This window comes from Perissodus microlepis, chromosome 11, assembly GCF_051167445.1.
Source record: "Perissodus microlepis isolate ML-2025 ecotype Zambia chromosome 11, ASM5116744v1, whole genome shotgun sequence".
Lineage (NCBI taxonomy): Eukaryota > Metazoa > Chordata > Actinopteri > Cichliformes > Cichlidae > Perissodus > Perissodus microlepis.
The window spans coordinates 13216141-13231046 of record NC_140471.1 but is presented as its reverse complement, the minus strand read 5'-3'; positions in this window follow the sequence as shown (position 1 = coordinate 13231046).

Here is a 14906-nt window from a genome sequence, read left to right as displayed (position 1 = left end):
CAATATGCGGTCCAATCAGACAATACACACTGCATAATTGGCCCAGAGGACAGCGACAATGACATTAGCAGCGTGAGAGAGAACAGAATGGCGGATCAGGACTCGTGGTTTTGTTTCAGAAATAATATTTGAACAGCAAAAACGGTCTTGTTGGATCAGCAGACAAAGTCCTTGGAGCTTGGAAGTGTCCCTGAAGAGTAAAAGTGTGGAGCTGAAGCCGAACGTGGAGAAAATAGCTGCCAGCTGTTATTCCCCTGGAACCTGTTATGGCCCTGTTATGAAGGACAAGCTGTGGATGTGAATTATAACATAGTGAAATGAGCTAATTAGCCAACAATTACAAGCTTGACGTGTTTTTAGCTCACTTGTTGCACGATCATGTCAAGAATCTGCATACTTTTACAGGTTTACTTTAGCTACTTGTGGGCATTAAAAGTTTAATCTTAATTAATTTCATTTCATGAGCAGAGGTACTGGTTTGTGAGCGGTGTGAGCTTCATATGTCAGATGCCAATAGAAAAAGTTGATGTTTGAGGATCATTTCATATTCAGTAGTTCCTGTAACTTCATGTGTCCACCAACCTCTCTGTTTCTTATCAGTACTGATGAACTCCTGGAGACGATTGTTAGTTAGTTAGCATTTACTTTTTTGTGTGTGCACGAGGCAGGATGTGACAGAATTAAGACGAATTTTCAATCCGGTGCTCTTTGGTATTGCTTTCACTGTGTGCAGAAGAAGAAGAAGAAGAAAAAAAACAACTTCTTTATCTTAAGAGAGAGACTTAAGTGTGAACCACAACCTCGTGCAGTTATTTGAAGCAAGTCAGTTGCATCTTCCATGTGTGTGAAAAGGGCTGCGGTGTCTTTCACATGCTCCCAATTCTCCAGCATTTGACTCTTGCGGTGTATGAAAATGGAGAGAAGCAGAGGCAAACAGACACAAAGGCACAAATACACACATGGGCAAACACACATACAAAACCCTGATACAGCAGTGCCTGCAGCCACAGTGTAGTAACCGCGAAGGTTTATGTGTGTGTTTGCGGGACTAGTGCCAGTCTTGGCATGGCTGGATGCCTGCCTGTGAGCCTCCTGAGAGGGGACCAAGGGCACAACAAATTGGCACACTACACTCCTTTGTCCCACCTGCGTGCGTTTGTGCGCATATGTGTATATGTGTGGCGAACAGGCTAATACAGTATGTTTGTGTGTGTGTGTGTGTGGTTTTTTTTTTGAAACCCTCTGGCTGAGAGTAGCATCAGCTGTGGAGACGAGGAAGCATAGGCCTCATCTTCCTCTCTTCCCTGATTCTTGTCTCCGAACTTTCTTTCTCCATCTTTTACTTTTCGGATAACCCCTCCCTCACTTAGCCTCCCCCCCTCAGCCTTTACTTTGTCTCAGTTTGAGCCCTTCCACATATTTCTATTGCATAATAATTAAAGAATAAATTGGACATTTCAGCCAAACTAGCAGCTTTTATGTTATTTCCAACAAACCGTTGAAAAAAGTACATCACTGTATATTTTTGGTTCACAGTAAAAGGGGTATAGCAAAACAAGTGCACATGTCCAAACCATCTCAGCCTTGCTGCTCACTTCCTGGGAAAATAAACAAACTTTTTTTTTTACCCATCATAACATTGGCTGATTGTTGTATGGTTTGGAGATGGTGGCACTAAGAAAAAAGACAGGAGGCCGAGCTGGAGTTGGCGGAGTGGCGGTAAGATGGTCGTTGGGAGTTTGTGGGATTAAAAATGCGTTTATCAGAGGGACAGCTCAGGCTGAGCAGTTTCGAGACAAAATTAGAGAGGCAAAGCTGAGATGATTTGGACATGTGCAGAGGAGGGAAAAGTGGATACACTGGGCACAGGATGTTGAAGAAGGAGCTGACAGGCAGGAGGAAAATGGGAAGACTCCAGGGAAAATTCATGGATGTAGTGAAGGAGGGCATGCAGAGGGAGCAGTGACAAAAGAGGATGCTAGAGACAGATTGGAGGCAGATAATCTGCAGAAGAAGGAGAAGAATAATAATAAGAAAAATAATGTTTAAACAATATGACATGCCTCCTTGTTTTAACCTTGTGGACATACGCTGGATTTACTGGTAATACTAAATGTAGGATAAGCTGTGATGCTGTAACTGAAACTGAAATTACACATTACAGGTGCCCCAATCATACTGATGAACAACATGGAAATTACTTAATGGTACTTAATGGAAATTTTACTTACTTTACAATGGATACACACGGATTGATGAACATAAATTTGCGCATGCAATTATGTATTAATTTTCCCTTTTTGGTTTGTGCAAAGAGAGCCTGGCAGTGGTATTACTCAACGAGGCGTCCAGCTACTGAAAACCTGTGATACCACTTCCCCACTCATACATGACCCTTTAGTGGGCAAATGCCATGAAATTAACAGCAAAGGCTGTTGGCACACTTCATGTTTCCTCTCATCCGCTATAATCCTTCTAAACTCCATCAGTCTTTCACCATTCCCACTCTCTTGCAGTCACAACTGTCCGATAAAGCCCAGGCACCGTGAAATGACCTTTTACTAAAGGACAGTCACGTTTCTTCATTACCACAAAGGTCAAAGTTGAAGATGCCACATATCCGCTTCACTTGGAGACAAAAGAAAGAAGTGAGATTTAAACTGCTCTTTATTTCTAGTTAATGTACAGCTCGTCTAAAACGAGGCTTGGAGCAAGACAGTGTAGACGCCTTCTTTCCATTAAAAAGCATTCACAACGTTACATTGGATGTTTCATCATATAGGCCTTATACAGCTGCTCTAGCTAGCTAGCGCATCACTCTTGATCACACGGTAATACAGTTTTTTCTGCTTGAGTTGACTGATCTCAACAATCCTCTCCATCTCAAGATGACTTTTATTTTTTGCTCCAGTGACTTACAAAGAAGGAAAAGATGTTCAACGGCACATTAAAGTCAGCTGATCGAGAGAAGTTTGTCTCTTAAAGATCCTCTGTAAATTATAATACAGTTGATTATATGTCCAAGCTCTGTATGTTCAGTCAGCTCTGCTTGTCTTTATTTGTAAACTAACTGCAATTTCTTCTGTAGGGTATCATAACATTAGTTTTCATCTTCCATGCAATTCAGAATGTCAATACCATGGAGTATGCTGAGTGCTTGTTGTCTACAAGGTTTTTCAAGCGTATGACTATCTTGGGAAAGAGTTTTTCACTTAAGCAGACGGGGAGCAGAGGGGGTAGGCAAGTGGGGATTTGATCCTCGAGGCAGAAGGAGAACACATGTGGTTGCAGAAGCAGGGGTCAGAACCTCTCATCTATCTCTTAGCATCCATGTCAGTAACTTTTACAATCACTTACTGAGCCTGTGCCAGCAAAGAAGTAACGGCAAATATTACATCCCCCACCAAAATAACAAACACTTCAGATCTCGTTCACCCATTATTCTTCCCAGAGTAAAGCGGCAGATGCAGCTTTAGTTCTGTCTGACTTTAGGTGTGTAAGGTGTTGGGGTCATATTTTGATATATTCCATGGAGATAACGCCATTCTTCTCTGTTTTTTTTTCCCTTTTTCTTTATTATTATTGCAAAGTCGCAAGGGGGAGCTTTTGCTTGCCTTCACTTCTACTAAAGTGAAAAAGATCTCCTTGAATTCAAAGACAATAACTATCAACAAATAGTTGAATCCACCCATTCATTAAGAGTGGCCTTGTGTGTGTTCTTTAAGTTTTAAAGCGTCTTCCTTATATTCTACATTTTGATGAACGTGTGGTGAAAGAAGGCAAAACGTTAAAAGCACAATGAAGGACCGAGGATCGGAGAGCAGAGGTGAGAAAGCAGGGCAGGCTCACAGACGGAAAGACAGACAGAGTTTCAAACAAGCAGGCAGACAGATAATCTGTGGACTCAAAGGAGGGGAATGTCATTGATCTCCCAGAGGACAAAACAATACACGACCCTCTATGCAGTGCTATGAGATCCACACGCACGCACACACACACACCCTGAGTTTAGACCTTCCGGGCATCGTGGTGAATAGAGGTCCAATTCCTATTCAGTCAGTCGAAAGCTGTCTGAATCTATAGAGAGTCATTGTCAGGAAGCATTACCCAGCTTGCCACACATCAGGCTATAGATAGACACGATACCTTCCCTAGGATCAGAAAATTGAGAACTCCATCCGTTCCATCCATCCATTTACTTATTTAGCCCTAACCAATAAAAAAAATCGAGTTATTACAAGATTTCTGTTCATCATTCATATATTGGTGCATGTTTTAACTCCTAAAGGAATTAAAACATGTTAAAAGAAACACTTTCTAGTCAATTTGTGTGTATTCTTTTAGATTTTGTTTTCTAAACCGTGTTAAAGGTTTTAGAAGATCACAAGACCACCAAGTTTTGGGCGGCACAGTGTTTGGGACTGTGGCCTCGCAGCCAGAAGGTTTCTGGCTCTCCATGTGCCTGCGTGGGTTTCCTTTGGGTTCTTCCCGCTTCCTCCCGCAGTCCAAAGACATTCATGTTAGGTTAACTAATGGTTCTAAATTGGCCTTGGGTGTGAGATAGTTAAAGTGCTTAAACTATAGAGAATAAGGCTCTGAATGAAGGATAAATGAGGCTTGTGGTGCTTTATGAGTCCCATCCCATTCCACTATCCTTGTGCCACTCATCTTCAGTCTTCAGTATCGCTCTCGTGATCCAGCAAATTGACCCTCTCTGTGTATCTGTGTCACTGCTGACAGTCACAGTGCGTTTTAAAATAGAACCACTGCTCATATTAATGATTACATTAGTTGGTGTTTCATTGTTCCTTCATAGGCAAGTCACTGCAATACAGCCATCATGCACATGTACAGCTGCTTTTTTAATCCATCCATCCATCCATCCATCCATCCATTTTCTCAACCCGATTTCCAGATAACCTAACCCAGCTGCTATAATGTCCAGAAACCATATTAGACTGCTTGCTTTAACACTGCAAGAAAATAATTATATTTAACCAAATAACCATTTGCAGCAAATCAAACGCACATTGACTCTAACACAAGTTACTTTACCAGCAGTCTGTGAGCTCTCTTCACCGATAAGCATAACACTGATTATGCAGGGCCGCACTGAGATGAGATACAGTACTCTGGTCTGTGCAGACCTGTTTGATTAAAAGCTTTCTAAGTGCTGAGGGTATATCTCGACACGTATGTGGGCGTGCATTTCAGAAGAGAAATTAAAACAAAGAAAAGCTCAAAAATGGCTCTTTCTGAGAAGACCTTTAGACCTTGCACTGCGCATTCAAAGACAGATTTTAAATGTTTTATTTGTATCTTCATGGTTTGTGACACTGATTAATGAATGGAATAAAATCAAGAAGGCCAAAAGGAGCAAAACATCCAGACTGTCTGCATGTGAGGATTTTTATGTACTGTAGCCAGGTGTCTAAACAAGCCTACAGTAAAATGAAAAAAATCAGACATGTTCCAGAAACATAGATTTTCCGCTCTATGTTTCAACCACAAGCTCTGCTTTCAAAAAAAACAACCCACCCTAAAAACAACAAAAAGTTTTTTTCTTTTCTCCAGCGAGTAGAAAACAAAAAACAAAGTGTCTTTTGACAGCCATGTTTCCATGCATTATCAATGGTTTAGCCCGGCCCCATGTTGATAAAACATTTGCTACAGACGAGAGACAATGTTGGCTGTCAGTTATTTAAAAGAAATGTTAAAAATCGGAGCACCGGTTCTTGGAGACACTGATGATATAAATAATGAAAATCAGCTGGAAAAAAAAGAAAAAGAGCCAATTACAGAGAGAGCTGGGAATGTAAGTGATCCCCGTCAATGGGAGGCAGAAATGGACAGAGATCGATTGGTGGGGTTTCAGTACATGTAAATATTTACAGCCTGTCTAGTCAATACAGAGGGAGGAGGAGGAGGAGAGGCAGTGGTGAGGAGCAGGAGAAAAACAAAAAAGCAGCAAACAGAGGAGGGGGGGAAATGCAAGAAATGAGAGCTGATTGAGCAGAAAACAATGAAGTGATTCAGCGTGCACCCACTGAGACAAACACACACACTCGTGCACAGCCTACTGTGATAATGGTGACATTTTCAGTGTGCCCGTGTTCGCGTGCAGCTGGCTGATGGCCCGCAGAGATGGCCTTTAGAAGAGTGACAGACCAGAATTACCATTAAAAGCTAGCAGCATTAACCCTCAGTTTTACATACAAAGCACACACTCTGTCACACACGGTTCACTGCCATCTATTACACCTCTATATGAGTTCAATAGCTTAATAACCTCTGTGCTGGAAAGATTTGATTGCTCCCTCCTTGTGTTCAACTCACCTATCTTTCCTTCCCTCAGCCGGCCCTGAATCCATTTTCCGTTCCAAGCGGCTGGACATGCTCCACCTCCAATCTTACCAGTCCTCCAAACCATCCTCTTCCCTTATCTGTCTCTCTTTCTTACTGTATTTCACTAGATCTTTAAGTAGGAGTAAATTATGGGGAAAAAAAGTAAGTCAGTCAGTTTAAATGTGGTCTGCCAAAATGTAACTGTCTTCTTTATGCAACAGTATTGAGCCACATATAAAGCTGTCACACATTAAAGAGCTGGGAGTTTTTGGACACAGTTTAGTGCACACACACACACACACACACACACACACACACACACACACACACACACACACACACACACACACACACACACACTTAATAGGAGCCATGTTGCTAGGCAGCAAAAGGGTTGTTTCCGGCCTCTGCTGGACGGAGACAAGCGAGTGTGTCCACAGTGTGGGCAGTATTTAGTTGCAGAAGCTCTCTGGTAGTTTGATGTCATCCCCACAGTAATTCAACCAGTTCCACTTTGATTTTTGGGTTTTTGTGTTGCCATTTTTAGATAAAAGGAACCTGAGATGTGTAGATTATCATATTAACGTTGGTGTCTGATTTTTCTTTTACATCTATAAAATTCAAGATGTGAATTCAGATGGTTAGAAGAATCTTAGTCCGAATCTCTGGTCCCCAAAGCTCAATAAACATTTCAGTTTAAACTCGAGTGTAACGTAACCGATGATGTAGAAATAACAAACATTACTCAAAATGTGTATCAAAATGAAGATGATTACAGAGCAGGGAGCAGGGCACAATTGTTGCTGTCTGTGAAGCAACTGGTCCTCTGTGACTAACAAGAGGAAGCACTTTGGTGTGCAACACTTCACTTTCTGTCGTCAGAGCTCAGGGTACAAATGAAACCATTGTTGATCATAAAATGTGTTAGAATATTGTTTTTTCTCATATAACTACCACAGCAATGATATAGGCTACTTTATATATAAAACATGTTAAAAAATGCTAACTGCTTTGCATTATATTAGCAGATTTTTCATGCATCACAGCACAAGAACTCTGGAGCAGTGCCTCAACTGGATGTTTATATGGTTTTAGTTGTTTATTAGTAGCAGCATAGGTGTGTTTCAGATGTATTTATTTTTTCATTTTTGTCTGCTTTTGCAGCATTTTTCAATTTACTGGTGTTTTCTTAAGTTGCAGTGCATTTAACCCCTAACCCCCTCTGTATAGAAACCCTGGTTACACCCCTGGAAACAGCAGCTTTGTAATGACAGGCATAGCACTTGCCACATACTTGACCTGTGTGTAGACCCAGTGAAAATGGTGGGATCACTCCGCACAGCAGCAAAATCATGATGAATGAACCTTCCAGACCCCAGCCTGAGGAAGAACCCCACTGGTCATGCATAAGCAAGTTATAGTGCTTAGCAGTGCTAACCAGACGCACAGTTTTACTTGTGTGCCATTGACATTCCTGTATTTTAGTATGTTAAATTTTTGGTTTAGGTAGGACCTGTAAACAAGTTGGTGCTGTTCATAATAAGCTCAGCTGAGAGGCGTTTCTGACATGACTTTTTCTATACTTGATTGTGCTACGTGCTGCATGGTGTGTGATTTTAGTCTGCTGTTAGGTGCTTGCTAGGCAACACAATGGCATTGTAATCTATAACACATAACTTAGCAAGGTGTGTGGACCTAAATTAGATGTTTCTGCCTTCAAATTAAAACGACACAATGCTATTATAGGGTGTTATTGGAGGATAGATACTACAGATGGGTAATTTTAGCCTGTGGGTAGATGGTTGCTAGGCACCAGGCAACATGAAATTTCAGAGTTAATTTATACTCTCAAACTGTAACTTTAATACATCCCCAATTAGATGGTGTTCAGTTTTGGAGTTATTTGGCAGAGCTGATCACAGTGTTAGTCCATTTCTGGAGGAATGTAATTAAGCTCTACCCGTACATTTAATTTCTTTGGTAAGAGACGAGGCACAAAGTTGGTATTTTTTACCTTTTATGCTTATTTTTATCCTTTCTTGTCTACATGTTTAGTGTAAAGTGGCCTTTCTTTTTCTACAGAGACCAGGACTCAATAAGAAGGTAGCGTTTAAGTGACTTTTCTGTTATTTTATTGTATATCTATTACTTTTACATTGATGTTGTGTGAATGGCCATGAGGGACTAGGAAAAGCTGCAAAAAAGTGCAGATTCTGGTTCTATGCTTGAGATCCTTGGATTAAGTAGTTAGCCAGCTATGGGGATTTAAGCTAAATCGCTAACTGAACAGTCTGACAGTTCACATCCAAACTCACAACAAAAACAAACAGAGCTTTGTGGTTGTATAAATCTGGGTGGTGCTGGGTGTAATGTGTGTGTCTATGGATGTGTGTGTAGTTTATTTCACTGCAATTGAATTTGAAATGAAAAGTGTTCGAGTAGTCAGACAGCCCTCCAGTTTAGGACGGAGCAGCCTGTTTATTTATTCATTAAATAAATTTCTGCCCAGCCGTATAGCCCAAAGTATGCTTTTATGTGTTTCATATTCCTTTTATTGTCTGAGCCGAGTATGACAAGTTGTCCAATTTTTCATTTAGAAACGCTTCTATGATGCTGCAAGCCCACAAGAACATTTCCCGGCATCTAAAAACACTCCAGAGGAGGACGCGGTGAGGCTCTGCAATGCCACTGATTCTTCTCCTGGAGGTCTAAATATCCAGTGGAGCTCCAGGTCCAGTGCTGAAAGTTAAACATCTTGGGTCAGCCACAGGATGAGAGAGACCTTTCAGCACCATCAGAAACTTGACAATGAACCAGGCATAAGTGTCGATATCCTTTTAAACTTAAACCCAAGAATCCGGAATTCAAAAGGATCGCCAAGTTCAGAGCAAACATTCCGAAAAGCATTTCCTCAAATAGGAATTTAATATCTTCTTTCAGAAAGGTGGATCATAACTTCACTCTCCTGTTTGATGATGAAACATCCTCCAGGCTGCTTCAGAATTGGGACGTGTTCTTCAAGTCAAATTTCATAAAAGAGGCTTCGTGGCTCACTTCAGCACCAGAGTCATGTCGCTTGGTGTAGTCAACAGAAAGTCCCACAGGAGCAGGTCCAGATGAAGCAATAAGTGAGTTGTGTTTGTTCTGCTTGTTTCAGATCATTTGCTTCGACTGCAGTTACATTCCCTTCGTTTGTTATTTTCTCAACTACTAGAGTGAGGAAAATAAAGATCACCTTTGCTTTGATTACTCAGTTTAATTTGTTTGTTCTGTTCCTGTTTGATCTCTCTTAATGTCTTAATGCCTCCCTCTTATAATTGAAATTGATGAAAGTGGAAAAGTTTTCATTTCTTGATTAAGAAATGGACTCCCTTCTCTTGCTACTACCAAGAGGACTAAAATTCTTAAAAATAGTGGCTCTGATGTAGTAGAGAGATTTGTAGTCATTCGTAAAGTAATTCTCTTATTAAGGTGTTGAATTTGTCCTGTCAGCTTCTTGCCGAAACGTGGATGAAATCAGCCAGTGAGAGGATGTTTGTATAATCTTTTCTATGATGTTTTCTCTGTGGCTTCACAGTATTCTCATAGTTTTCTTACTTCATTCAGTCATGCTGCAGCTTGGAGCAGCATCTCTGCAGCCGGGTGGCAGCCATACCTCTTCCTCTGTCGAGCCTCAGAGAAGCCAGATCATCGATGTCTACGTGTCTGTGTTTAAGCATCCCAGCTCATTCACTTTGAACAGCTGATGAATACTTAAAAAAAAGAAAAGAAATCTGTCTCACGATGTCACATTGAAGTAGAACAATGGTGTCGATAAAAATGAGTGTGCAGCTATTTAAACCTGGAAAAAGTGCTAAAATCTACTCTCTGAAAGTTGATTTCAACTCTCAACTTTTTGCTTGAAATAGATTTACCTGAGTGCCAGTTTGGTTGTGCCAACCTGTAGTTCACAGAAAGACAGATTTTGTGTATTATTGTAACACACATAGGACACATGCTATTTGATCTGATTTCATTGTAGTTTGAAATACTTTTTATTGTAGTTTAAGTCACCAAAACTAGATTCCTACCTAAGGGTTTGCAGTATTATAACCAACTCACATGTCTAAAACTGCTCTAGGTTTCAGATTTTAATCACTTTAATTCTCAGCACAGATTATAACCAGGCCACCACGCCCATCTCTGTGCAGTGCATCAAGTAAAGCAACAATCAACAAACCATTTTTCTTTTTTTAACTTTGCCTTTTATGCACGCACCAAAACTACATTATGCGTAATTTGATTTTTGATTTTGTTGTTTGTTTTTCTTTGAGGATACCACCCACTCCTCTTGATGCCCATTTAGTGAAGAGAACCTCGGCTGCCTTCAGAGTGGACACACTTGAACGCGGAGCTGTCACAGGAAAACTGCTCTCCGCTGTTTCAAATTCTTGATTCAATCAAGAAACTTTGCTTTTTCCTTCAAGAGCTTAAAGCTGCAGCAACACTTGTAGCAGGTAGTGCAACTCTTGAAATGCTTTTTCTTGTGGCTTCATCAGGGCCAATCACCACTTTACACAATAGTTCAGATAACTTGTGTCATTTCCCATCACCATTTAAGAAGAAAGCTCGATCATTCCTGATTGAGAGAAGAGGATTAGACAAGATAAAGACTTTGTAATTCTCAGACAGCTCTAACATTTGCTTCTTCTACCTTTACTAGCTTCTACTAACCAAACAAAAGATCTCAGTCATTTGTTTTGAGCATCACTAGTCAAGATTGATGTTTTACTTTTTTCATCACTTTAAGGCTCATTGTGTTAACCTATGTTTAAAGTGCATCATATTAAATGTCCATAGAGTTTCCTATTTTATTTATTTATTTATTTTGTATATTTCTTTCAGGGAGCATGTATAAAATAAATTAATCATTAAAAAAAAGGAAAAGAAGTACCAGATTTAGCTACCAGCTAATTCCAATCTGCATCCCTGGGCAGGTAAAAAAAAAGAAAATAAATAAATAGAAATGTATTTATATAAATAAATTTACGCAGTTCGTCATTTTTTGTTTCATAGATATGTATCTTAGTTTTGCTACAGAAATAATTCTGTTTACTGTAATTTGGACTGAATGCTTTATATTCATTAAGAAAAGTTACTTTCTTCCACAATCACGCATACCACTGCCTGGTGAAGCAATACAGTATTTATTGGATTAAAAAAGAAGGTAAGCTGTGTTTTAGCCTTTACATTATATGTGCTTAACCCCACCCCCACTGCAACACAAGGTTACAGGGATGTAGAAGCTTTGACTCTTACTTTTCAAAACTGACCTTGGCAGCTGGGGATACACCATCAGGGCAGTAAATGCACAGACAGACAAATAGACTGGCTAATACTCAGCGAGCTGCAATATTTACTGGTCTGTAAAGTCAGCCTTGGAGAGAGAGGTTGTGTGTTGCCTCAGCATGTGTGTGTGTGTGCACATGCATGTGTATGTACAGTTAGCATTTGCCCGTGTAAAAGAGTGTGAGAGCGTGCTACTGAACGCATGCATGCATGTGTGTGCGTGTTTTATCAATCTAGTGCAGACTGTGCTGTCCAGCGGGGTGTGAGATGAGACAGAACGAATGACTTGCTACAGTGAAACACTAAACAAACTACTAATACACACACACACACACACACACACACACACACACACACAGAGGCAAAGGAGCCTGTGTGTGCAGCTAAACACCCATTTTTATTCTTATCTGCTGTGCCACACACACACATACAATCATTTAGCAGTACTGTGGTGTTATCAGAGTTCACTATTGCTCTCTATCTGGCAGGGGCCAAGCACTTGGACGTATAGGATGACAGAAATATCTCCAAATGGAAAACTAACCAGCTAGTAGCTGACCACTCAGCCTCACATGGTACACACTTACACACCACACATTGTTAAAACTGAGTTAGGATCCAGTGTGGGAACCAGTAAAGAACAAGTCTTTAAGCCTACACCCTTCAACACACAGCTAAGAGTCAGACAGTCATCTGGAGCAGCAGTCACACTCCTGCCTGATCTGATAGCTTTGCTTTGCAGTGCATTTTGCTGCTGTAGTACAGAGAGACTGGTCACTACAAATTATGGAAACATAATGAAAGTATGGCAACAGTCCCTCACATGGTGCATGAAACTTAAATAACAGCTAAGTTGTTTTGGTGGTCCAGCAGCTTACCAAAAGTCTTTCAGGCTTAATTTAAGACTTTAATTTGTCATTTGTCTACATGTTTTTCAGTTACTTCACATTTTTCTTTTTCTTTTCTTTTCTTTTCTTTTCTTTTCTTTTCTTTTCTTTTCTTTTTCTTTTTTACCATTTTTTTTAAACATTTATTGTCATTTCTTCTAAATTTTGGAACACTTTCTATCAAATTGTAATTAGTGCCTTTGCACTAATTATTTAAACTGTGAGAGTTCCGCAGCACATCTGCAGATTCCTTTGAGTGTTTTTGTTCGGTATTAATGTGAGAAGCAATGTGGGCCTTTTCATTTTGCATGATGCAAACGCAACATGTTATTAACTATGAATCAGAGAACCAAACTGGGAACAGAGGCAAGAACTGTCTAAATGATATTCATTAAAACTGGCACATGATTCGCACAAAAACAAGGCCAGTGCAGCCAAAAAGAGACTACTGCGCCGCTGAAATCTGAAGCCCTTTCGCCTTCATGTGGTTGTATATGAAAAACAGGCAAATAGCAAAAAGAGCAAGGGAGGGTGTGTTGGTTAGATGTTAAAGAAATCAAAAACATACATTTTTTTTAACAGTCAAGAGTTTTGTAGCAGAAGCAATTAAATTTGAACCCAAAGAAATCAGATTTTATTCACAGATTTCAAAAACGCAAATGAAAACTGTGCCTCTGTGCTGGTGACCAGAGATGTTTTGGGGTTGTCCTTCCAGTCTTTCCATTTGTACATGATATTACTTGTCAAACTTCAGGTAATTCTACAAATTTGGCAAAAATGTTCACCTCTACTCAAGTATGAGAATCAGAATATCTCTGACTTTAACTTTGACTTAGAGGTGAAATGTTCTTTTTCTTGAAAGGTCACTGTGACCTCATGAACCATCCAATTATGAAGGAACTTCACACAAATGGTGCAATATGACAGAATCATTATTCTGATACCAGTTTTAAATCCAAAAGGTCAAAGGTCAGCTTCATGTAGCATCATAATTTTCTGCAGAAACACTTTGCAGGCTATTTTCAAATTTTCAACTCAGGAGCAGAAGGGGACAAATTGTGATCACATTTTGTCTGATTCTGAACTGGTAACACTAATCTTTGGTGCCCACCAATGAAATTCCTTTAAGTTTCCATTATATGAGCGCAGGTTTGGCTCAGTTGAATGAGCAGGTGACCATATACCACACGGCTGAGAACAGCCGCCCCGGTTCGAGTCTGACCTGTGGCCCTTTTCCACATGTCTCCCCCTCCGCTTTCCTGTCAGTCTCCAGAGCATCTATCTAATAAAACTGAAAAAAGCCAAATATAAAAAACGATTCCATTATTGCACATATATTTATATAGACACTGTATTATAGGAGTTTAGAGAGATCAGTGTAAACTGCTGCTTTACTGATTGGCACAAGCATCATTAAAGACCTTGATATAGAAAGTGATGGAGAAAAACGCAACAATACAAATAATAAGACTGCATTAATACACTACTATATTAACTGGTTGTCAACACATCTATTTAAATGATGTTATCTTTCACCATTAAAATAGACTGAATTGCCACATCCACTTTCCTTTATAGGCTGAAGACATTGTAGAAGTCAAACTTTCTCCCAACTTGAAATAATGGCTCATCTTGCAACAGCCATACTGAGGTCTATTCTTTCATTAGTAAATAATCATAAGGTTTTTCAAATGAAACTGAAGGACTCAAGGACTGTTTTTCAATTGGATGAATAAGACATTCATTCATTCGCTTATTCCCTAAAAGTTACTGATTGCAGACTCCTGCCACCCAAGGGTTTTGCCTATTTTGGATTTGATGCCAAAAATATGAACTCGACGGTGCTACACAGATCAAGTCTGAATATTATTCAAATATATTTGACGTTCTCAAGTGACTTGTTTTATTCAGGCTTGAAGTGTACACTTTCTAGACACATTTACAAAAGTGCTTTAAAAAAACCCAAAAACCCCCAACTTTTTTTGTTTTTTGCGTAGAAAACAAGCGCAGATCACACAGACTGCACCTCCAGGCAACAGCTCACCTTCACTGTGAGCTGTGCATCCAAATTTTGCATCGTAGCTGTGTGCAGTTTCAAGAAACACGAGTTATTGGTGATCAAGGGGATATTCTGGTGATCAGTCATTAGTGTTTTTCATCGCCCCAAAACACAGACGAGCTCTAGAGTCGCATACAAATCCACATGCGCTAATTGAAAAGATAAAAACACGGCTAAAAAGACACAGCAGATAAGGAAAGAAGTCGTTAAATTATTGACAAAAAATAGCAGTGTCTGACTGTTAAAAATCTATTAAGGTCTCCAGAGAAACTGTCTGCCTGCTGATA